The following is a 22,989-nucleotide window of genomic DNA, read 5'->3' on the forward strand; positions in this document are numbered from 1 at the left end:
AAATTGCGTCGCGTCTGGGAATGGCGGTTTGTCGCGTTAGGGGCCGAAGTTGCAGAAAAAAGAACGAGCAATGACCTCACGGAGGTTGAAAAAAGACAACGCGAAAAATAAAATTGCGGATTGCAAAGAAGAAGCCGCGAAATCATGTTGTGTAGGAGCATGAAAGTCACCGTGTGCAGACTAAATCACGATTTTTTAAATCGCGTCAAAACAGAAAACCCTCAAGCCAAAAAGAAACATCCAGAAAAAAATGACGGAAAATCCGTCGCGCAAAGCTGCAGAATAGAGGTTTCTTCATGATTTAGCACGTGAAAAAAAAATCTTTCTCTTTTTTTTGAACAAATCGCCCAGGAAGAAATTACTACTCTGATACCATATTACGGAAAACGTAATTGGTAAAAAAATAATTGTTGTATTAACAATGAGCAAAGCAAATACACTCAATAAAAATATTTACAAAATGTACAAAACAACAAGTTTCTAAAAAGAAATTGCGAGTAAGATCAGAAAGATCTTATTAGAAATATTTACATAATATTACATAATTGAGCATTAAATAAATAATAAAGTATTATTCTAATAGTTGAGCAAACTGGAAAATCAGCTAGTTGATGGGTTGAAGAAACGTTGGTTTATTGAGGGATTAATCCCCTCACTAAGAGGATGAAGGTGGTACCCTTGTCCTTGTATGCCGATGCTTACAATCGGGCGATGGATATTGAAAGCGAGAGTAAAACATCATGGGGAAAGAAAAAAGCAAGTGATGATGAAACAACGAAGGATAGTAGTAGTGATGGTGAGTCCAAAATAGTACAAGCCCTCAGAAGGGATATGCTACGAATGATGAAGGAATTGAAGGCTGAGATGGAAGGGCTGAAGGAGAACAAGGAAATGTGGTGCATCGACTATAAGGTAGAAGGTCACGTTAAAAGGACCCGTCTGAAGAAACTATTTTGTGACATCTGTCAAGTACTAGGACATTCCATCAAGGAATACCCGTACAACTTACAAACAAGAAGCACACAAGTGCTCTTTGCCCAAGGGGAACAAGCAACCTTGTTGACCACAACACCAAAACTACCTACTAATTCTAATGCATCGCTTGGTGGATACTATAACAACAGACGAGGGAATAATAACAGTGGCACAAGAAGTAGAATATAGTATGATGAAAAGGGGAGATCAATGATCTAGTGTCGAAAATGCAATGAATGGGGTCATTTTGCTCGAGAGGGCCAAAGTAGTCAAAACAATACAAGCATGTTATAGAAGTGGTGTGGACCTAGAAATCACAAAGACGCTGATTGCCCGAAACAAAAAGGGGTAATGGAGGTGGTAGTGGCCGATACAGCCACACCATTGCAGAAGGGAGTAGACAGTACAAGAGTTGATAGCTGGCTTAGCAAGTTTCAAGTGACCCCTGCCACCCCACCACCATCAAGTCTTGGGGAGGATGTGCCAGCCGATGCAGGGGAGGTCGAGCATTTACCTATTGGTGAGGAGATGGAGCACACTAGGGCACAAGAAACATTTGTGGAGGAGCAGATGGTGCCTCTTGGGGAGAAGATGGTGAATGTTGAGGATATTGAGGAGCTCGTATAGGTTGTAGAGCCTAGTGAGTAGTTGGGTGCCACCACTTCTCAGCCTGCTAAGGTGCCAGAGGGGGAGGATTTAGATGGGTCTAGTGGGGATGAAACCCAAGGTATGCGCATTCAGATTTCAAAACCCGACCCCTATGATGTTTTGGGAACAATGTAGACATACTTAGTGGAGTTAGAGGATATCGCCCTAGTTACCCATGAGGTGGCTGAGTTATCACGAAAGATAGACATCGGCCTGGCACTACTGGTAGCTATTGAGGCAAAAAAGATCCTTAGTTTCATGCAAACCGATTGTGAGCAGGAGTTTTTTCAGTGTTTTACATCCTAGGGGTGGCCTACCTTAGAGGCTCTTGAGATGCGAGAGGTGTGGCACCTGGCACACCCCACTACAATTGGTAAACATGGCAAAGTACTCTCTGCGCTTCATAGTATGGAGACCTGTTTCAAGAATTTGTTTTATCTCATGATTCAAGCAACTCATTCCATGGAGGAATCCGAGGCAGGGAGAGTATCTGCACTCAAATAGGCTGAAGCGTCTCAAAATGAGCTATCTACACACATTCACACTTCCTAGGAGCAGTTGGCATAGAAGACACAACTCACCACTTCCAAGAAAGAGCACATGATGGCTCTAGAAGCCACATTGGCAGAGGAGGATCACCTGGAGAAGTAGAAAGTTGCTTTGATAGAGAAGGATGTCTGATTAGGTGAGATGGAGGAGTGCCTAGCAGCCATGACTTAGGAGATGAAGTGAACCAAACGGGATTTGATGGAGGCAGTATACATGGTGAAGTGGTCATGAGAATGGGAGTTGGTAGCAGAGCGTGACTTGAAGATTCACACTGATCATGTCCACCGCCTTCGGTAGCAACTCTCAACCTTTGGGGTCACATCCACTCCGACATCCTCTACTAGTCCAAGGACGTCTTCTCACCTTCCCGTTAGTAGTTTGCTTCAATTTTGTTGTGTTCTAGCCCCATTTTGTTTTCATCATTTGGAAGATAAATAATGTTTTGTCAAGTATTAATTGGAGGGGCTGATGTCGTCGGTAGTTTTGTTGTGGTTAATAAATAATGTTTTGTTAAGTATTAATTGGCCATGTAATGACATTTGTTTCTGAGTTGTTGTTGGTAGTTGCGAACGGTTGGTAATCTTAACCACCCGTTAGGTACTATATGTACTTCATTGTTGTCTTGGAAACCATTATTATTGATTGTACACGTTACATTCTGAAATAAATGATACATTCTTTTGGCCATATTCTTGTTTTGATGTTTTTATGTTATTTTTTTGTATGATGTGAATTATATATAGTGTTTACTCTGCGTAATCCAAACTATTCCCTTCAGGAGTAAACAAACGCTCCTTATTCTAAAGGTGTTATAATGAGTGGTAGTGAGGGTTGCAATCACACCTTCCATTTGTGCCAAATCATCTTGATGCTCTTTTGTGCCCGTCTCCCCATCCATCCGCTCATCAAGAAGCTACGTCTCCTTCAACTCAACATCACTAGGTTCCTTGGAGACTTCAATGCAATGGGCTTTTCCCCCACTTCTATGCTTATGTCTAGGTTTCCATGTCCCATGACAGTCAAAGCAAAGCCTCTTTCATCTCAACTCATCCCTCAAATCATGAGGTGCACCACCAATTGGCCTAGAAATTTCACCCGCTGGTCTAGTATATTCTGGTTTCTTGTCCTTCGTTTGTAGAAAACCCTATGATAAGGGTGTCTGCAAAAACTTATTAGGAAACCTAGCCTACGGTGTAAATAGCTCCATATTCCTTGCATGCTTAATAGCATTCTGCAAGGATGGTGGATCAAAAGCTTTGACCCAACCCCTGAGAGGTTTTGACAAACCCTTTATGAACCAAGAAGTCAACCTCTTCTGGGTCACATCAGAAACCATTACTGACAACCGTTGAAACTTTGAAATGTATGCCTTAATTGTCCCAACCTCTCTCAATTGAGCCAACTCTCTAGAGTGTGCCTTTGAAGTTTGAACCCTTGCAGTCAAACCACTCTATCAATGTAGTGCAAAACTAATCATAAGAAACTATCACACCATGAACCTGTGTGACTAAACCATGATACAACCACTCATGTGGAGCTCCTTAAAGGTGAAGGGTAGTAAATTTGTTGGCCTCAATCTCCATCCGATTCGGGCAAGGTAAGTAGCCAATTTTTGAATCCAAGCTCTAGCTATACCCTTGGATGATCCATCAAAACTTGGGAAGGATAGACGTCCCAACCTCTTTTGCTGCCCATAATTTTGCATCCCTTGATTCCACTGTTTCTTCTTTGGCTTTGTGCATTTGTGACCTCCAAGTAGTCTCTAAAAGAGATAGCTGACTGAAAATCTGCCCCCAAAACTTGATACTTAGTGAAAATTTCGGCATCCTCATTGTCCTCCATGGGTTCCTCTTGTGTAGGCTCATCCTCTTGTATAAAGGTAGGCATGAAAGGTCTGGATTGTGATGAACCAAAAGGTTTGCTAGTAGAATGTTCATTGTTCTCTGCAGCTCTGCTACTTTCCTCTCTCTCCATATGCACTAGATTTCTTCCATTTGCTATGTTATGAGCCATCTGACTCAAATAAAGATTGGTATTCAGCATCCGTCTTAGCATTCTTGCAAACATTTGTTTTGCCTCCTCTTCACTTGATGATGGTGGTTGATCGCTGCCAGCCATTATTCCTTTATGTTTTTCCAAGTTATGACTACTCTTTCCACGCATACAACCAACCCAAACAAGCTGCCAAGACTTGAAGCTTTGGTACCACTGTAATATCTCCAAATAGGGCTAATAAAAAAGCAACAATGTCTCCAAATAGGGCGCAAATTTTTTTCTATTTTGAATTTCATATAAGAAAATTCTTCAACAAAATCAGATTTGCTTTCAGATTATTGAACTGATTTTTTTGCTGATATAGATAAATTTTAGAGTATTTCTGAAAATAGAAAAAGTACAAAAAATCACTCTAAATCTGCCTTGAAACTTAAGAAATGATTCACATTGACTTTTATTTTTTTGAGATAAAGGTAATTTTTTTATTGATCAGTAAATGTTTTTGTATTACTGAGTCAAAAATCATTACATCTTCAGAGTATCTGAAAAAACACGTAACAAAACAGATTTGCAGTATTAGCAGATTTTTAAACATAAGCCCCCCCTCTCTATGCATGCTGAATCAAAATACGTTTCCCCATTCCCTGAGTTTAAAACTAAATTCTTTACATTTCTTAATAACAAGTATACGATTTTGGCAAAATATAACAAAAAACTAAGTAGCTTGTTGCGTTATGTAGAGACAATTTCCTTGCCTTCGCCACTGGTCTCTTCGGCCTGCTCCATTTGCTCCTCTGGGTCTTCGATATCATTGTTGTCTTCAAGAGGGAAGCCAATCCACGGGGTACATCGACATTGCTTCTTCCTTGACCCCCTTGGACGTCCATGCTTTCGTTTGGTGGATGTATACCCCCCTGACTTGGAAGGTTTCGCTTCAAACGCTCCCCACTTCTCCATTTCCAGCTTCATGTCCTGCCTCTCCCACATCTTCAAATACTCCTTTACCCCATGCATCCCTATCTGTGCAGAGGCGTGACATACCTCCTTGTTGCAATTTGCCCTCCAAAGGAGGTAAGGACTCAGGGGAGGTTAAATTCATTTACATGCAACCAAGACCCGTTTAGGCACACAAACCCCACAGTGTCTTGTGTCATCCTCAGGAAGCTGTTGAAACCTCCACACCATTCTTCATAGACACATCCTCGCACAATCCTTTCGACTTGCTCCTTGTTTTCCAGTTTGAAGCACCAAACCGCGAACATGGAGGCAACTTCAACATTTGTTCGATATTTGAATTGCCCTTGTAGGTACTCATCTTCGTAGACAATCTCGACTCTTGTGAGGAATTCTTTCTCCTCAAAACGAAATATGTTTGCCAATCTCTCATTTGAGATTTGGCCCCAGCATGCCATCATCGGTCTTGTGGCTTGGAATGAGAAATTGGGCTCCATTCGCTCTCCTTGCAAGTTCACTCTGTCAAAGGTGAGTTGGGCGGCAAAACTGTGTTCTTTTAAGTCCTTTCACCGTCTTTTGTTTAAGGCTTGTTGGAGAAGCCAAGCCAAAACCATCTCGACTTCCTTTATAGTGGAGTATTAAATGCATCGGCTATTCGAGGCTGGCATTGTTAGGTTGAAAAGACACTGCAATGATTCGCACATGGGAGATACTCAACTTTTCTGTCACCTTTGTCCATTATGAATGCCTCGATTTGAAAATATTAAATCACCAAAGATTTGGAGAGATTGCATAGCTTCGTGCATCCACGATGAGGGGTTATTGTACTTGAAAACTAGTGTGCATTAATTTCCTTTGAGCCGTGTCCATTCATTGATCAACTACCCATTCTTATTGTTGCTAACATGGCAAATTTGAAAATCTCCACGTTCTAGCCGTTGGAGAGGATTGCATCCAACAAAAGATCTCCAACTTGCAAGTCAAATGCTTGGTTGGCACACACATCAACATCCATATTCCCTTCCCTTAAGATATGGGATACCTTGAAGTCTTGAAAAGCATTGATGAGGTTTCGGATCCATTTAATCTCTCTATCAGTCTTCCAATTTTGGGTTTCTCCCCTAATTATAGCTTGCATTATTACTTGGAAGTCTCCTTCCAAATGGAGTTTCTCCACACCTAGTTTCTTTGCCACTTGAACTACCAAGAAAGCCACTTTTTCCTCAGCTTCGTTGTTAGTGCCCGGGGTCAAGCGTTGCTTGCACCTAGCGATGATCACTCCATTGCAGTCCTTGGCTACACAACCTGCACAAGATGGTCCCGGGTTAGTGCGAGATGCCCCATCGAAGTTGATTTTTATCCATCCAGATTCCAGAGGGGACCAATAGGAAAGACTCACTGCCTGAGAAGAAGGATTAACCCTTTGACTCCCATTAATAGGTTGAGATAAAAGTAATTAATAGTTGCAGATTTAGACACAAATACCTCAGAAATGTCTTCAAATTGTAGCTGTCTTTGCCAAAACACCGAGAAAATTACAGCTAGGTCTGTTAAACATGTTTCCACTTGTCCTTGTTGCTATCTTCAACAGTGTTCCATCAATGTTGGGGAGGGGGGGATGCGGGGACGCGTTTCCGGGACGGGGGACCAAGGGCCTAAGTTTGGGGATGGCGGGGGGAAGGCGGTGTTGTGACCATTTCACACATGGCCCCATTAGAATGGGGACCCCCTCTTTTGTTTTGGTTTTTGCTTTTGGTTGCTTGTTTTCTCTCTGCTTTTAGGATTTTGAGTGAGTGAGTGGTCTGTTTGAGCTAGCTGGATTGGGGCTAAACCTTGGAAGCTCGTTTTTAGGGTTTCATTCAAGTTAAGTCTAACCAAGTTTTGGAATTGTTAGTAGTCTATCTGAAGATTCAAGATTGTCGGAATGAAATATCCCTTTTAGGAGAGTCAAATTGGTTAGGACAAGGATAGGACAGGTCTCAGGTCAGGTCTAGATTGAAGGAGGGTTTTTCTGGGTAAAGTCCAGTTTGTTTTTGAGTCTGAGTAAGCTAAGCATGGTCAGTGAAGAAAGGGAGTCCAGTTGGCCAAGTTAAATAGGGAATGAGATGGATTAAGGGCCTAAAAACCTAAATTTCGCTTCTGACCCTTCTTAAGGGTCCAGAGCGAATTACATCCTAAACACTATTTCTTGCCTTAGATGAAATTGCAAACCTGTTCTTAGCCTGGAAGATGACTTGACTTTACCTTGTGAGGTGGTTTGAAACTTAAAAATTGAGCAATTTCGCTGAGAAAAGGGAAATCGCTCCTGACCCTTCCAGAGGGTCCAGGGCGAAAATTCTATTTGAGCTTATTTTTCACTGACTTTGGCTAAATTGTGATGTGCAGGGCATCTTGGAGGAAAGATTGGACGACATTTGATACATTTGAAGACTAGGAAGCATGCAAGATGATGAATTCTGGACAAAGAGGGTAAATTCACTCCCGACCTTTCCAGAGGGTCCAGGGCGAAATTCCCAAATGCTTCTATTTTGCAGTGAAGAAGGTCAAGTTTGTGGCATGATTGAAACAAGGACAACTCCCTTTTGCATCTTGAGGTTGTTTTGACTTGGAAAAATGAAGGGTTTTGCCTAAAATCAAATTTTCGCTCCTGACCCTTCCAGAGGGTCCAGGGTGAAATTTTTAGCAAGCTTCACTGGGCCTCAATCCAACCTTGATATTCTCCAGTTTGTGCTAAATCGCCAAATTTGCCAAATTCGAAACATTTGGGAGGATTAAATTAAATTCGCATTAATTAAAGGCATTTTTAATTTAATAAATTAATATTTAGGCCTTGAAATAATAAAAAATTCCACCTTGGAGGCATTAAAATTAATTTTAAAAATTAAAAAAATACAAATTAAGCGCTCAATAATCATTATTTTGCCTTTATAGGCAAGTCGGCCACCTTTTCAAGGAAATTTTATTTATTTTACCCCTATTTGTCAAGTCGACCTTGAAGGGATTAGGGTGAGTGCCCTATATAAAGGGGGAGTGTTGTTTTAAATTTCAAATCATTCATTCATTCCTTCTTATGCGAATTTTGAGGAGCAGATTGGAGGAGCGAAATCTAGCAGATTGGAGGCGAATTTCTTAGCAAGTTGGGAGATAATTTCCAGATTTTGAAGTTGTTTGAAGGATAATTTCCAGATTTTGAGAGGCTAGTGGAAGGCAAACTTCTTTTGAAAGTTAATCAAGACAATTCATCCAAGAAGGCCAGCAATTCAATCCTTATCCAGCAAGATCTGATCTTATTTCTTCCATTCACCAAGGTTCATAGTTAGGCTTTCAAAGGAGAAGGTATGAGGAATCAAATTATTTGAAGTTCTTATCCAAGGCTTGTTTTAATTTCATAGCATTTTTTAGAAAAAGGTCTAAGTCTTGAAAGTTTGATTCCATTCATAGTTAATTGAGAAATGAGGAATTCTAGATTTATCATTAATATCTTAAATCTTCCCTTTGAAGAGTCTTAGTTTCTACACTTTAAGGTATGATGCTTAAGGATTAATTTTGAAATTTTTGTGTAGGCATCAAATGGCGACTCCCAAGGCCGGAGGATCTACAAGTCGTCAGGCTCTCATCAAAGAGGATCATAAAAGTGACGAGTTGGAGACCAGGATCGTGTCCAAATGGAGTAATATCGGAGACACCAACTTAGGAAACTTCAATGTGAAGAAGTTTCGAGAGGCCCCCTACATTGGCAAGCAATCAACTGTTGCGAGGAAGATAATTGAAAGTGGCATCATCAAGGCTGCAGGTTTCCCTCCCGCCGTCAAATGTCATGAGTTGATGATCGAGTGTGCCAGCCACTATGACTCACAATCAAGGACGATCGTATCCAAAGACGGAAACATCTTAGCTTACCTTTCAGAGGAAGCTATAAGCGAAGCTCTTCATCTTCCGGACCATAAAGATATGGTTTACAAAAGCTTAGAAGGAGCGAGGTCGATCTATGAAGATGATCCTGAGACTTGTCTGAATCTCATCAAGCTCAAAAGTCGGCCTTGCCTGAACAAGATTCCCAATACACCACATAGGATCGATTTCCAGGAGGAGTACAGAGATTTGATAACTTTGCTCAATCGAGTTACAGGGGCTCCTCAAGCCTTCTTCTTCGAAAAGTGGATGTTCTTCTTCATTCAAATGATAGTCCAAGGAAAAGGAATGCTTCATTGGGCCAGAATTATTAGCAATTGTCTGGACGTACAGTTAAGAAGGCTAAGACCCACCAAATCATTCCACATGAGCTCATATGTTATATATGCCTTAATCAGGAGTTTCGAGTATGCAGGGCTACCTCACAGAGGAGTGATCGGAAGAGGACCCGGAGAAATGAGAGTTTGTGATTCTTATGTTCATCTGTATCATCCGCCTAGAAGTGACTACAAGTTAGTCAATGACACATTCACGATGAACATTACCACGATAATGCAAGGTGGGATTCACAATCGTCTGTCTTTGGATGCACAAGACCTTGTGAAGAAGTATGGCACCTGGTTCATCCAATTTCAAAAGTTCACATACATCAGAATTCAGGGGTGTCCTTCACCTCCCTACATGTTGCCAAGATACCCAACAGACAGGATAGTGCTATTTGAGGTGACTAGACAGTTGGCAGCTTATGCGAAGGCATCCAGACACCAGCATGGAAATGGAATTCCCGTGCCCATCATATTGGGGAATTCAGTTGAGGTGTGTCCTAACACTCAAGCCTCGGAGGATGCAGAGAAGGAATTATCTTTATACTCATTCTCATTCTTTGCCTCACGGGAGAATTTTGATCCTCATGGTTATATGGAGGAGACAGTCAGCAGGAAGTACAAGCATGAGTCTCAGGTGGAGGACTTTTGGATGAATCTCCTAGGTGATTTAGAGGTTAAAAGAAGGATGCATTCCCGGCTACCCTTAGATCTCATCAGGAAATGCAAAGTTTATAGAGTAGTTGATCAAGCCCAAGATAATGGTAGATACCTCCAGTTATCTTATGAGAAAGAGGACAAGGAAGTGAAAATAGATTGGAATGAGCCCGAGGTTTTAGACTTGAGAGCCTTGATGGCCCCCGTTTTATCCTGCACTCGCAGATGGGTGGATGTACAGCATCAGAAGTTGAAAGAGCAGAATGTATCAATGACATTCACTTTGGAAGCAAGACCAGAGGAAGGAGAAGCAAGTGTAAGTGAGAATACTTTTCATCCCAAGGGCTCAAAGAGGAAAGAAAGACCTGAGAAAAGGGAACCCTCCAGGAAGAAGCAGAAAACCAATCCTGATCACCCACCAAGCACATCTTCTCGACATGAAAAGAAGGCAAGTCAAGGAGAAGATCAGGAGAAGATGGTATATGAAATTGATGAGTCTATGGAATCCATGGTACAAAATGACAAGCAAGAAAAGGGACAAACACCTCAGCAGTCGTCGAGTCAATCTCCCCAAGTTGACGCTAATGAGCTACATGAAGAGAAGAATGATGATGAAGCGACATCTCCTTTCCGAGAGGATAGACCACTGCTTAAAGAAATACAAGGGAAACAAGATCCGCCATTCCGGATTGGTTAAAAGAGAGACTGACAAGGGTACTTGTGGTTGAAGAGGAATAAGATGTATTTGATTTAGAAAGCCTTATAGGAAATTCTCAAGAGGTGATGGAAAAGAAGAAGGCCACAAAAATGTCCAAGGTAATAAGAGATGAGATAGGATCTAGAAAATTGCAAGTAGCTACACCAGTAGTGGACAAATATGAGGGTGAGATTCTTGCAGACGAGTATGACTTAGAAACATTTGAGCTTGGTCCACTTACTTCCGAGCAAGCAATGGAAGAAGCAACCGATTCATTTGAAGCACTTAAAGACAAACTTAAAGAAGAAATGGAAAAGAATAAGAAGCTTGAGAGGGAGGTCAGTGCTTGGAGAAGCTATTTTAGTCATCTCAATCAACCCTTGAGACGTCAGGATCCGGCAGTATCTCCTTTACAAGCACTCCCTCTTGAATCAGTAGGCGAGGCAGAAAGGGTCAAGAGCTTGGTTCAGCTTATGGGTTCTTGGATTGATAAATTCCACACGGTAGCCGTCGAATTTGCAACGAGAATGATGAAGACAGTTCATCGAGCTATCCAGGTCCTTGAGATTATCCATAATCTAATGATAACTGTAGCTGCATTCACTCACACTATAGATGTTATCATTCCTGTCTTACAAGTGATAAGACAAACACCAAGACGGATTCTAGCACAAGAAAGGATAATGGATGGAGGAGCCCATAATCTCCTACAATGGTCAGCTCTGCTCCAGATGAAAGAGGTCCTTTTTGATGACATCAACACCAGATGTAGTCAAGTTGAAGGTATCATTCATCCAATTCAAGATAAGGTGTTTGAAGTGTTATGTACCACTCTTGACAGGCGGATCGAGATTGAGACAGATGTGGACATTCAAGAGTTGGAGGAGAGAGTTAAAGTCATCTTTTGCAAAGGGGAGAACATCATCACAGATAAGCAACGAGATCAGATGTTCGCTACTATGTTCCTGATTGAGAAGACCAAAGAGCTTGAACCTGGATGGGAGACAATTCTTCTCACTGCTTTTGATCAGGTCCTTCACTTGGAAGAACGAATGAAGAATCTTCCCGAAATTCCCATTGCTGAGATTGAGGGAATTGTGTCCAGATTCATTGAATATGCTAGGAAAGAGCATAGGAAAGGGAACAACATTCTAGATGAAAAGTTGTTATAGGATGATGTGGCAGCTTAATTCCTATTGGTCTATGTTTCCTCGATATTTGTGCCAATTAATTATTGGCTATGCATTTAAGGATGTTTATCTAAATGGGGACCTTTTTGTAACAAACCCTAATTAGGGTTTAGGTGTCAAAATCTCAGCCGTTGATCTTCTTTCGATTTGGGCCATTCATTGTATTTGAGGATGCTATATATACCCTCACTCATTTTCATTTTTGATATAGATAGAAGTTAGAGAAGAGAGAGAGCTTAGAGAGAATAAAGTTATTGTGTAGTAAGATTGAGTAGTGAAGAAAGAATTTTGAACAATTGTTGTCCATTTGGCTTTGAGATCAATAAAATATTGAAGTTATGGTGTTTTATTGCAATACTTGTGGCTATCTTCATGATTGTTTATTTTCTTGAATCACTCTCAGTTGAAGTAGCGTTTAAATTTGAAGGACTAAGTGTTGTGCTTGATCTTTGGTGAGATTCATGTTCCAAACCACTAGCTTCGTACTGATTGTAAGGACGCCTTGTGTGGTCAACTGGAAATATTGAGATTGCTTAAAATTTCAATCATTTTGGAAGTATTGATATGTATCTCTATGATAGTATCTATATCCTTGATGATTTGAAAGTTACCGAATCACCTTAGAAGATCGCATCAATTCCAGTAGAGTTGTAATTTCTTGGCGATACTGTAATTGGTAGAATCTTACCAAGTCTAGCCTTCATCGAGTCATTCTTAGGATTAGATTAGCATTCCTTCCTTGAAACCCTTATCTTTTGACATTTTTTTTTGAGAATCTGTTAGTGTTAGGAAAATCCTGTTCCTACAGTCGAAAAGAGAGTAACACGGACAAGCTTTCTCTGAAAGTACGTAAGGCCCCTTGAAGAAACAGCATATACAACGACCACTGGTGCTTATCCACACGTAGAGATCCTACAACGAAGAACCTTGAAGTCATCCCGATTGATCCTTTTCGCGACGTCTTCAGCATTCAGAGACTTTAATCAAGAGAGGATAAGGTACCTTTTGGGTATTTTATTTTGTGTTTGGTGGTGTACAAAATACACATCAACAAGCGGCGGGGGGGGCGGCAAGGTGGTGGTGTTGATATAGTTATACATATACATATAGTACTTGAAAAACTAGTTTTGAAAAGATGTATGATAGTATAACAGTATAAGAATTACATTTCAACTGAAACTATAGGAAATTTGAAATACTAAATCTAAATACCAAGATTTCTTCAATGCTAATTATGTTGTTATATGGAGCCTAATTAGACTCGGAGGTTAAATTTTCCCTACTTCCATCAGCGCGGTTTCCCCCTATATTTTTCGACGGGGGTTTGGGGGCAGCGCCCCCAAGTTGGGGTCAAGGGGCATATACGTGGGGCGTCAGGTGTTATTTTTCTATTGGCCCACGTCCAATTAGGATTACCCCTTAACCCCCAAAAAAGTCAATTTTTAAATTTTTTTTAAAATTTTAATTTTAAACATTGCATATATGTGGGGGTGACAGGAGATGTCTGGGCGTCTCCTTGTCCCTCAAGAGACGTCTGCATGTCTCTCGAAGGACAGGGAGACGCCCAAACATCTTCCAAGGAGATGTCTCCTTGGGAGACACAGAGATGTCTCCCCGTCTCTGGTGGTGCTTGGGTGGCGGTGGCGGGGGACATCACGTCCCTGTCCCCCCGTCCTGGAGACGTCTCCATCTCCAAGATGCGGCCAAAAGAGGGGGGGGGGGATACGTCCCGGTGGAACACTGATCTTCAATGAAGCTCAGTATTATGTAGACACCTTGCTGTAGTAAACCCAAATCTGAACCTGATGCTTGAATTTCACCTTCAAAAATGGTCTCCGAACCTGATAAGGAATTGCAGCTTTGAAAATGATGTGTTAGGGCATCACAGACTAACTCTTCCTTTGAAACAGCCCCTTTTGACTAGAGGAGCCCGCATGTCTCTCTAAAACTAGGGATACTAAAGGGTTTCAAACCTTAAGCCAAAGAGTGCAGCAACAATAGATAAAAGACTGATAACATAATGAGCTCCAAGAGAACCCTAATATGTTATATAATGACTCCCAAACGAATGATTTAATCTCAACCATAGATTCATTGCAAGCCCTACCCAATGCTCCAAATAAAACCCTAAAAAATGAGCCAATAGGCTCCTTATTTTTTAATGCCCCCTTGAGTTTTTTGGCACATTTGTAATAAAAATCACTTAAAGTACTTAACTCATTAAACTCAAAAGGGGGAAATATCAAATCTTTAGGTTAAGAGTCACTTAAGTTGCATAAAAAGACATGCCGACAACTTAAAATCACTTAAGTTGCATAACAAGATGTGCCCACAACTTAAAATCACTTAAGTTGCATAAAAAGACGTGCCCACAACTTAAGAATAGCATAAAGAAAAAGCCAAAGACTCCAACACTTAACCCAATGTTGCTCTAAGTCCTCTTCCTCTCGGGTAATCCAAGGAAGGGACAACCAATGCATAGTTAAGCATCATGGCTTGAGTTGGGGACATCAACCAAGACCCATGCTTTACCAGTAGTACTTGGTAACATAGGTACTATATTGTTCTTTCATTTGATTTTGTTCTTAATACATTTGAATCTATTCAAGTGTGTTGTCCTCCATGCACTTGTGGGCCTCAAACCAATGGAATTGGAGACATATCACATCTCTCTAGCATTGGAGTTTCTCATCTAAATATTGCATTACATTTTGTATCACGTCTCTCTAGTATTGGAGTTTCTCATCTAAATTTTGCGTTACATTTTGTATGCTCACTTTGACAAGCTTTGACAAATCTATGCCAATGATACTTCAGAATTGTTCTAAAAGATGATAGCAAATGCTTTGCATGACAATGAGATTAATCGGAGGAACACTATAGACTAAAAAGCTAGATTGATTGATGACTTTTCCCAACTTCTACAATGGGCAAATGGCTATATTAATAGAGAGATGGTTTGCAAGCCAAACTCTGGACAAGGTACAAATGAATTTGGAATTCCCTAATTTTAAGGAAATATAGAAAGTATGCATGAGTTTTCCACAATCCATAAATTTTGTAGATATTGTTTTTGGATTCAATTGTGTATATTTCCATCAGGTAAAGAAGACATTTTTTATCACACTCAATGATCCATCATTAGGAAGAAGAGAATTATGATTTGGATTGCAGAATTGATGTAATATCCCTTTTTGTAAAATGCCCTAGTTTGCCCTCGATCACAATTTTTAGCTATAAGGGTGGGTTAGAGAGGGAATACCTTTATTTCTTTAATAGGAAAACCCTGCAAACACGTTAGGAAATTAATCTATAACATAAAGTGACTAATAATTACAAACATACTAACTATTAAATAAAGAATGACTGATTATGATCCATAAAGTAAAGAAATACTAATTATGATTCATAAAGTAAAGTAGAAAGACTATAAAGTAAAGGAGGACCAATTATTGATGAAACTTCAACAATTTGCAATTACAAACAACTGTAATTGTAGAGATCAGAATCATAGGTCATAACTAAAGGAATCCCAATCATAGCAAGCTAGGATGGGTAACTAGATAGGGTGTCTTAACAACCATTCTCCCTCAATAGAGCCACACTTGATAGGATGTCTTATTAACCGTTCTCCCTCAATCATGCCACACTTGATAGGGTGGTCTTATCAACCGTTCTCCCTCAATCAAGCCACACCTGACAGGGTGTCTTATCAACCGTTCTCCCTCAATCAAGCGATACTTGATAGGGTGTCTTATCAACCGCTCTCCCTATTGCAATCCTTAATAACCATGGCTGATTACAATAATCAGACATAATATGTGTATATATAAAACATCATATTACATCACAATAACCATAATAAATCACACAGTATGAGTCGGAAATGAGCAGATTGGAGATAACATGCAGTATACTATATTGAATAATCATAACAGTGATCTGCTATCAATAGTAGTATGCAGGAAACATTATCAGAAATATGCACAAAAATCTCAAACCAGAGTATCACCTTATCTCACTGGTGGTTGCAGGTTCGATCTGTTCTTTATGCTCTCCCTTTTCCAAGATTGTTCGATGTCTAATAATGCAATGATGGAAAGTTCTTACAGTTTGCTTGCCCTTTTATGTGTTTCTGTTTTGCTGGAGTATTCTTCCCTTCTTCAATTCTTATCCCTTCAGGCTTGAGTACAGATTCCTTCTCCGTGTTCTTTCTTCAAATGATTGGGGGCTATTTATTCCCCTCCCTCTGTGGTGGAAGGCCACCAAAAAGTGGTCATGACTTTTTAGTCGAAGCAACCCCTTTGAAAGGTCACTGCCTTTCCTTTTATCAATGTTGCTTTGCCATGTCAATTATCATTGGTATTTTGTTTTGATGATCCTATCATTAACTTAACTAATCTTTCTTTGATCTGATTGTTCTCCCTTAAGGCAGCGATATCCTTAATTTGCAATCATTATTGGTTGCTCATAATTAAATGTGAATATCAATAATCAATTCAAGAGTCCTCCTATTATTCTTTCATTAAGTATGACACCAAGAACAAGGATGTTACTGCCTGTAACTTAATAACAGTTCTGATCTGATCTGATCTGATCTGATCCGATCGATGGTAATGTCACTGGATACTTTGATTCCTTTCTTTTATATCTCTCAATTTGAGGGATAGGTCACACCTCTTCATCATGTATGCCCTTTGGCAAGAGACATGCCCTTTCCACATTAGCACCCTTTGAAAGAGTGCAACTCTTCATTACATCTGCTCTTTGAAAAGGACACAACCTTTCATGATCAGATCTTCTCTTCTAATTCCCAAATTGTCCTGTCTCAAATGAGGTACTCTTCTGTCTTTTATATCACATGTTAATGGGAGTCACAACTTTTCATTCCATGTCTTCTGACCATTCATTAACTTAAATACATTCTTTTATATTTTAATTTTAACTTTAATTTTATTCTTGTGAATTTTGATTTTATTATTATTTGCCATTAAATATTATTTCAGAGTGGGGACATTGCAATTGACATTTAAAAACGAGGTATGGGTGGGGAGGTGACAAGAAGACCACAAAATGAAGGACAAGGAAGGAGGAAAAAGGATGAAAACAAAAGGAAATAAAAATAAATGTCCAAAGAAAACTAAGGCATATGATTCATAAACATAAATTAATAATTTATGTTAAAAGTGATTAAAATCAGCATCAAGATAAATATAGATGTTGGTGCTCTATATATTGATTAAATCTTAATTGCTTCCATACACAAATATGCCATTGTGCAGAGAATATTCTTTGTGATCCATACAAGTGAGGGTTATTTTTTATTATTTTTTTGTCAACTGCTCCAATGTCGATCTATAGGTTCTTGGGTCTTTTGGACACAATGGCAAGGTCGATTTTGCTCCAAAATGCTCTAAATGAGAAGCAATCCATAGATGCCTAATATGAAACCCTTTCTTCAAACCCTTGAAGATTTGGTCTCTAGTGTTTGATTTGGACAAAACAAAAAGAAAAATTGACTGTTTTGAATGCTTTGCATCTAATGATGAGGTCAAATTTGGTTCTCAAATCACCCAAAAACAACCTACAAAACAAAGTCCCAAATAGGAATCCCTCTAGAATATACTATCTCTCAACCTTTCAAATTTTCATAGCATCTAGGGATGCAAGAGAAGAGCATACTCAATTTCAAGAAAATTTGCAATGTTAGATCTTTTAGAAATAGATTAACTCTAGACTATCTCTTATTTTGTTACCATGTTAGAATGAGCTATGGAGATAGCTGACCCAAGATCAAGATGCCTAAGAGCTAGTCAAAAGAATCAAAGAAGATCAACATGGTAGAATAATGATAGAGGACAAAGGTGACACAAAGGACAACATTGGATTATGACAAGTGTCACAATCATATGATATGAAACATAGAAAGTAAATCCTTTAAATATACCCTAAATAAACCGTTTACCGCTACGACTGATAAATTAAATAGAGGAAATAATAATGTAGATGACAATGCATACCAAACACAACAGTAAAATATATCTTTGTTCGCACGTGCAATTATTATAAAGAAGAAACCAGAGATGGCTGGCCAAGGATTACAATAGACTCGACTATCCTGTACTACCTTCCTTGGCAGTACACAATATATTTAAAGAACCAAATGGTTGCCGAGAGGTACACAACCGTCAACCAATCGACACATAACTACCCAAGAGTGACAACCCACTTAATACAATTAATTAATACACCATTGGGTAACCAAAATTATCAAACATAACAATAAGCATTTTATGCCAACTACATTATCCCCCCAAAAGAAAAAGTCTGTCTTCTAGATGACAAGCAAACATCAAGTAATATTCGGGAGGACTAATGAAAAACAATAACTTGGATTGGACAACCCCAACTTGTAGTGTACCTGCCAAATCAAATGGGGGTTTGGGGTAACGCCCCCAACAAGGGTCTGGGGGCAGCACCCCTCGCAGGGTCCTAGGGCAGCGCCTCCGCCGCCAAAACCAAATTACAAGCTTCAGAACCAAACGAAACTCCATGGTGCGCATCATTTTTTTGATTTTTTATGACGCCAAAAGCAATACTAAGAAAGCTCAATAATAGAAATGTTAAAGTGTTTAATTCATGAAGAATTTGCTTCCTTGTACTAAAAGATGTTGCATAGAATTGAATTGATGAAATTGTCGTATGAGCCCTAGAAGAGTCGGCTGTACAATGTCACAATGAAAGTACCATACGTGCCTGCTGATATGAGTCCGTACTCCAAAAATATGATGGTGCTGTATGGAAATTAAATGTTGGTATTGTCGTACGTGATGAAGATTCCGTACGGAGATGGAATGTTGGTAATCGCGTACGAGAATGACATGTTGGTGGTGCTGTATGTGATGAATGAACTTGCGATGGTGTAGAAAATGAGGGATGCAATGCCGTACGGGGTGTATACTTGAACATTGTACGATACAACCCAATAAGCATTGCGATGTCCGTATGCTTACTCCACAAATATGTCGTATGGTGCTGAAAGACTCGTACAGTTACTCCATAAATATGCCATATGCTTATTCCACAAATATACCGTATAGTTGGAAGCTTAATGCATTGATGTATGGTTTTGAGGTGTCATACGTAGTGAGAAGATGATCATACAGTAGGGGCAACATGGTGCCGAACAAGGACTACATGTCGTACATGGTGAGGAGAAGATGGTTGTATGGTAGGGGCAACATGGTGCCGAACGAAAAGAATGGAAGACTATCGTATGGTGGCCAACTTAACATGTCGTACAGTATAAGATGGAGACCGCACGTGAGCAGTACAATGCCGTTGTATGGTGCAAAATTTGAATTGACATTTCCGTAACATATGCAGTGAAAACAATTGTGGAGTCCGTACTAGATAATATATCCCAAGCCATATTGTAGAGATTGGAGGTCGTACAGACAAAACAAGAGGATCCTTTGACAATGAAACTACCGTACGAGGAAGAACCTATTGTACACAATATGCATTATTTTTCTCTCTCCAGCTCCGTTTTCAATTTGATGATTTTTGCCGACCCCATTATGTTTTTCTTTCCATTTTCCATCCCTCCTAATTCCTTTTTCCTCTTCCTGTGAATTTCTAGTGAAGTTGATTTCCCTTGACACTTATTTATATGCTCCACATTAGATATTTTGTTCTTCGTACTCTAGGATATATCATTCACAATTTTACGTATATTCCTCAGTTGCTCTTCACCAAGAGTTGTGGCTTCAAGAAAATTGCATGTAGGCGAAAATACCTCATAGCCCTCTATTTGCCAGTGGAATAGTCCATTTAGGGAACTCGTCTCATCTTCACAACAATCTTCCAGTTTGAGCACCCCTTCATTGTTGGGTTCCATGCCTTTCCTCCCTTCGCCCATACCTAACTCTCCACCCTCAGACTCTGAGTCGGAGGATGCCAATTCTTTACTCACAACTTGATTCCTTAGGTCGATGACGTACTTCCTCCCGTCACTCTTGATCGAGAGTGTGTTCCACTTCAAATTATGATTCACTTGGGCAGTAATCAACCATCCCCTCTCGAAGAGTGCGTTGTACGCCTTCTTCAGCAATGGGATGACTACAAAGTCCAAGAAAAATTGTTGTGTCCCAATCATTACTGTTTGTGCCATCAATGTTTCCAACGGCTCGAGGTCATGCTAGTCAACACCTAAGGTCGGTGACTAGAGTGTCGGCTTCCCCAAACATTTCCAAGTGTCCTCCGGAAGCACATTAACTCCCGAGCCTCAGTCGACGATGGTGTTTGCCAACTTTTGGCCCATTATTTCCATCTTGACGACAATCGGCTTCCTCTCGATGCTCATCGTTAGCAACATCGGATCACTAGACTCATTCCCTTCGCGTGGTGGTTTTCCTGTCAGTTCCTTCGTTTGTGGCTTTCATTGTTGCTGGATGACAGTGTCGTCACTAACTGTGTTGGTAGTTGCCATTCTTGGTTCCGGCATAGTTGGAAGAAGGTCTGCCACCTTGATGGGTATGGTTGTTTGTAGCACCTGCCGAACTATGTTCTTCTTTGACTCCTGCGATGACGTACTTGTAGTTCCATTGGAGGTTACTTGTTACTTTGGGAGCACTTGTTCTACTTTGGCTCTGGCTTCTCGGAATCGTTCCTTCTCCATACAAGAGTTCGAATACATCACCTTCTTTGTCTGTGCTCTTGTGATTGCCAAAATTGCGTCCTCTTGTTCCTCCACGTCCAACATATTAATACCCTTTTGCTTTGGACAGTTGGTGTCTTCATGGTCACTAGGTCCACATCATTTGCACAATAATTGTATGTTGTCTTTCTTGTTCTGGCAAGCACTTGCAAAATGTCCCCATTCACTACATTGTCGACACTGTATGATAGGACGTCCTCTGGAGTCGTACTATATTTGGTTTCGCCTTCGTTGATTTCCATTGCCGCTAGGTGATACATTTTGATGGGCTAGACTCTCCCTGTGTGAAGAGTACTTGCGTACTTCTTGCCTTCAAATTGTATGGGCACTCCTTGATTGAATGCCTCAACACTTGGCAAATCTCACAAAACATATTTCTAGGACAATTACCTTTCATATGCCTCGCAATTTTGCACTCAGTACACCATAGTTCATTACATTCTTTATTGGTTCCTTTCTCAACCTTCAATTCTTTCATCATTCTCAACATATCCCATTGAAGGGCCTGTATGGTTTTGGATTCTTCATCACTGCTACTTTCAATGCTCTCATCATCATCAATCTTCCTCTCCCCTCAGGAGGATGTTTTGTTTTCACTCTTGATGTCCATCGCCCGATTGTAAGCATTGACATATGAGGACGGAGGCACTACTTTCATATTCTTGCGCAGCGAAGGGATCAATCCCTCAATGAACCACCTCTTCTTCAACCTGTTAGTTGGCTGGTTCTCCATCTTGTTCAGCAACTCCTTGAGTCTATGATAGTAAGCTCGTACACTCTCATTTTTACCCTGCTTGGTATTATAGATTTCTGCTACAATCTCTTTGTCATCCCTCAAGAGTTTGAACTCCTCAAATGCCTTCTTTAGATTAATCTATCTTGGCTTGTGCTTAGCATCGTGGTTTGTGTACCAATCAATGGCAATCCCCCGAAGGATTGCGGGAAATGCCTTTAGCTATTAGTCCTTGTCATCTTGGCCATTTGCCTCGCATATCGTTATACATGTCTTGCAATGGCGTACGGGTTCCTTTGATCCATCCCCTGTGAACTTTGGGAATTTCTGCTTCCCCTGGGTGTTCATCATTGTTTTCACTCGGAAGGTACTGGAGAGGTCTTCGGCGAGGGACAAGTTCTTGCAAATTGGTTTCTCACGTGCTTACTTCCTTGTGTGTCGGACTTGGGGGACTGTTCTGACCGCTATGTTCCGATGCTTTCCCTACACTCTCGGCCACACACGTGTCCTCTACACTTCCACCTCCAGCGTCCCCAACACTTCGGGTATTTCCAGGTGTACCATATCTGGGTGGACTATTCTGACCGCTACTTTTTGGTGCTTTCCTTGCACTCTCGGCCATGCACGTGTCCTCTACACGGCCACCTCCAGCGTCTCAACACTCCAAGTACTTTTGGGCTTTGACTTGTCCTTGTGCTCCCCCCGGCCGAGGGTCGGTAGATCACCTAATTGCTTGGTCTTGACCACCTTGTGGCCTCTTCTCACCTTAATTGGGGTCTACAGGAATGAATCACTCAAGGCAACGATGCCAAAATGTTTACCACTACAACTGATAAATTAAATACAAGAAATAATAATGTACATGACAATGCATACCAGTCACAGCAGTAAAATATATCTTTATTTGCACATGCATTTATTACAAAGAAGAAACCAGAGATGGTTGGCCAAGGATTACAATAGGCCCAACTATCTTGTACTACCTTCCTTGGCGGTACACAATATATTTAAAGAACCCGACGGTTGCCAAGAGGTACACAACTGTCAACCAATCGACACATAACTACCCGAGAGTGACAGCCCACTTAATACAATTAATTAATACACTGTCGTGTAACCAAAATTATCAAACGTAACAATAAGCATTTTATGCCAACTACAAAAACTCATCTAACTAGGTGTGAAAATAACCAAAAGGGAAATTGGTTAGGGAACAAACCTCATTCACAACATCACTAAGAATAAAAATTTCAATCTTTAGGATAAGTTGCAAATTGAGAACTCCAAGTTTGGAGCCAAATAGAACTTGAAGCAAGGAAGAGGGCCATTGTGTCACTTCTAGAACACAACACATAAAGAGCAAAAAAAATAATCTAGTTCTGGTAAGTGGTGCAGTGTACACAATTCTAGTAGAAACCCTATGAAGAAATGTTGCACTCAAAAAGCCCTTCTTGCAGAACTGGAAGCATTATGTTCTCCTCAACTGACATGAGATAAATGAAAAAGGATCAGGATTTTGTCGGTAGCAGCATGATAGCAACCACTAACTCAGCCTTGTCTTCCACTAATCTAGAAGTTGCAGAAAAAAAATTCCATTCTCAAATCTGGATCAATGGGCAACCAATAGACTGCATTGT

Source organism: Cryptomeria japonica, chromosome 7 (genome assembly GCF_030272615.1).
Source record: "Cryptomeria japonica chromosome 7, Sugi_1.0, whole genome shotgun sequence".
Classification (NCBI taxonomy): domain Eukaryota; kingdom Viridiplantae; phylum Streptophyta; class Pinopsida; order Cupressales; family Cupressaceae; genus Cryptomeria; species Cryptomeria japonica.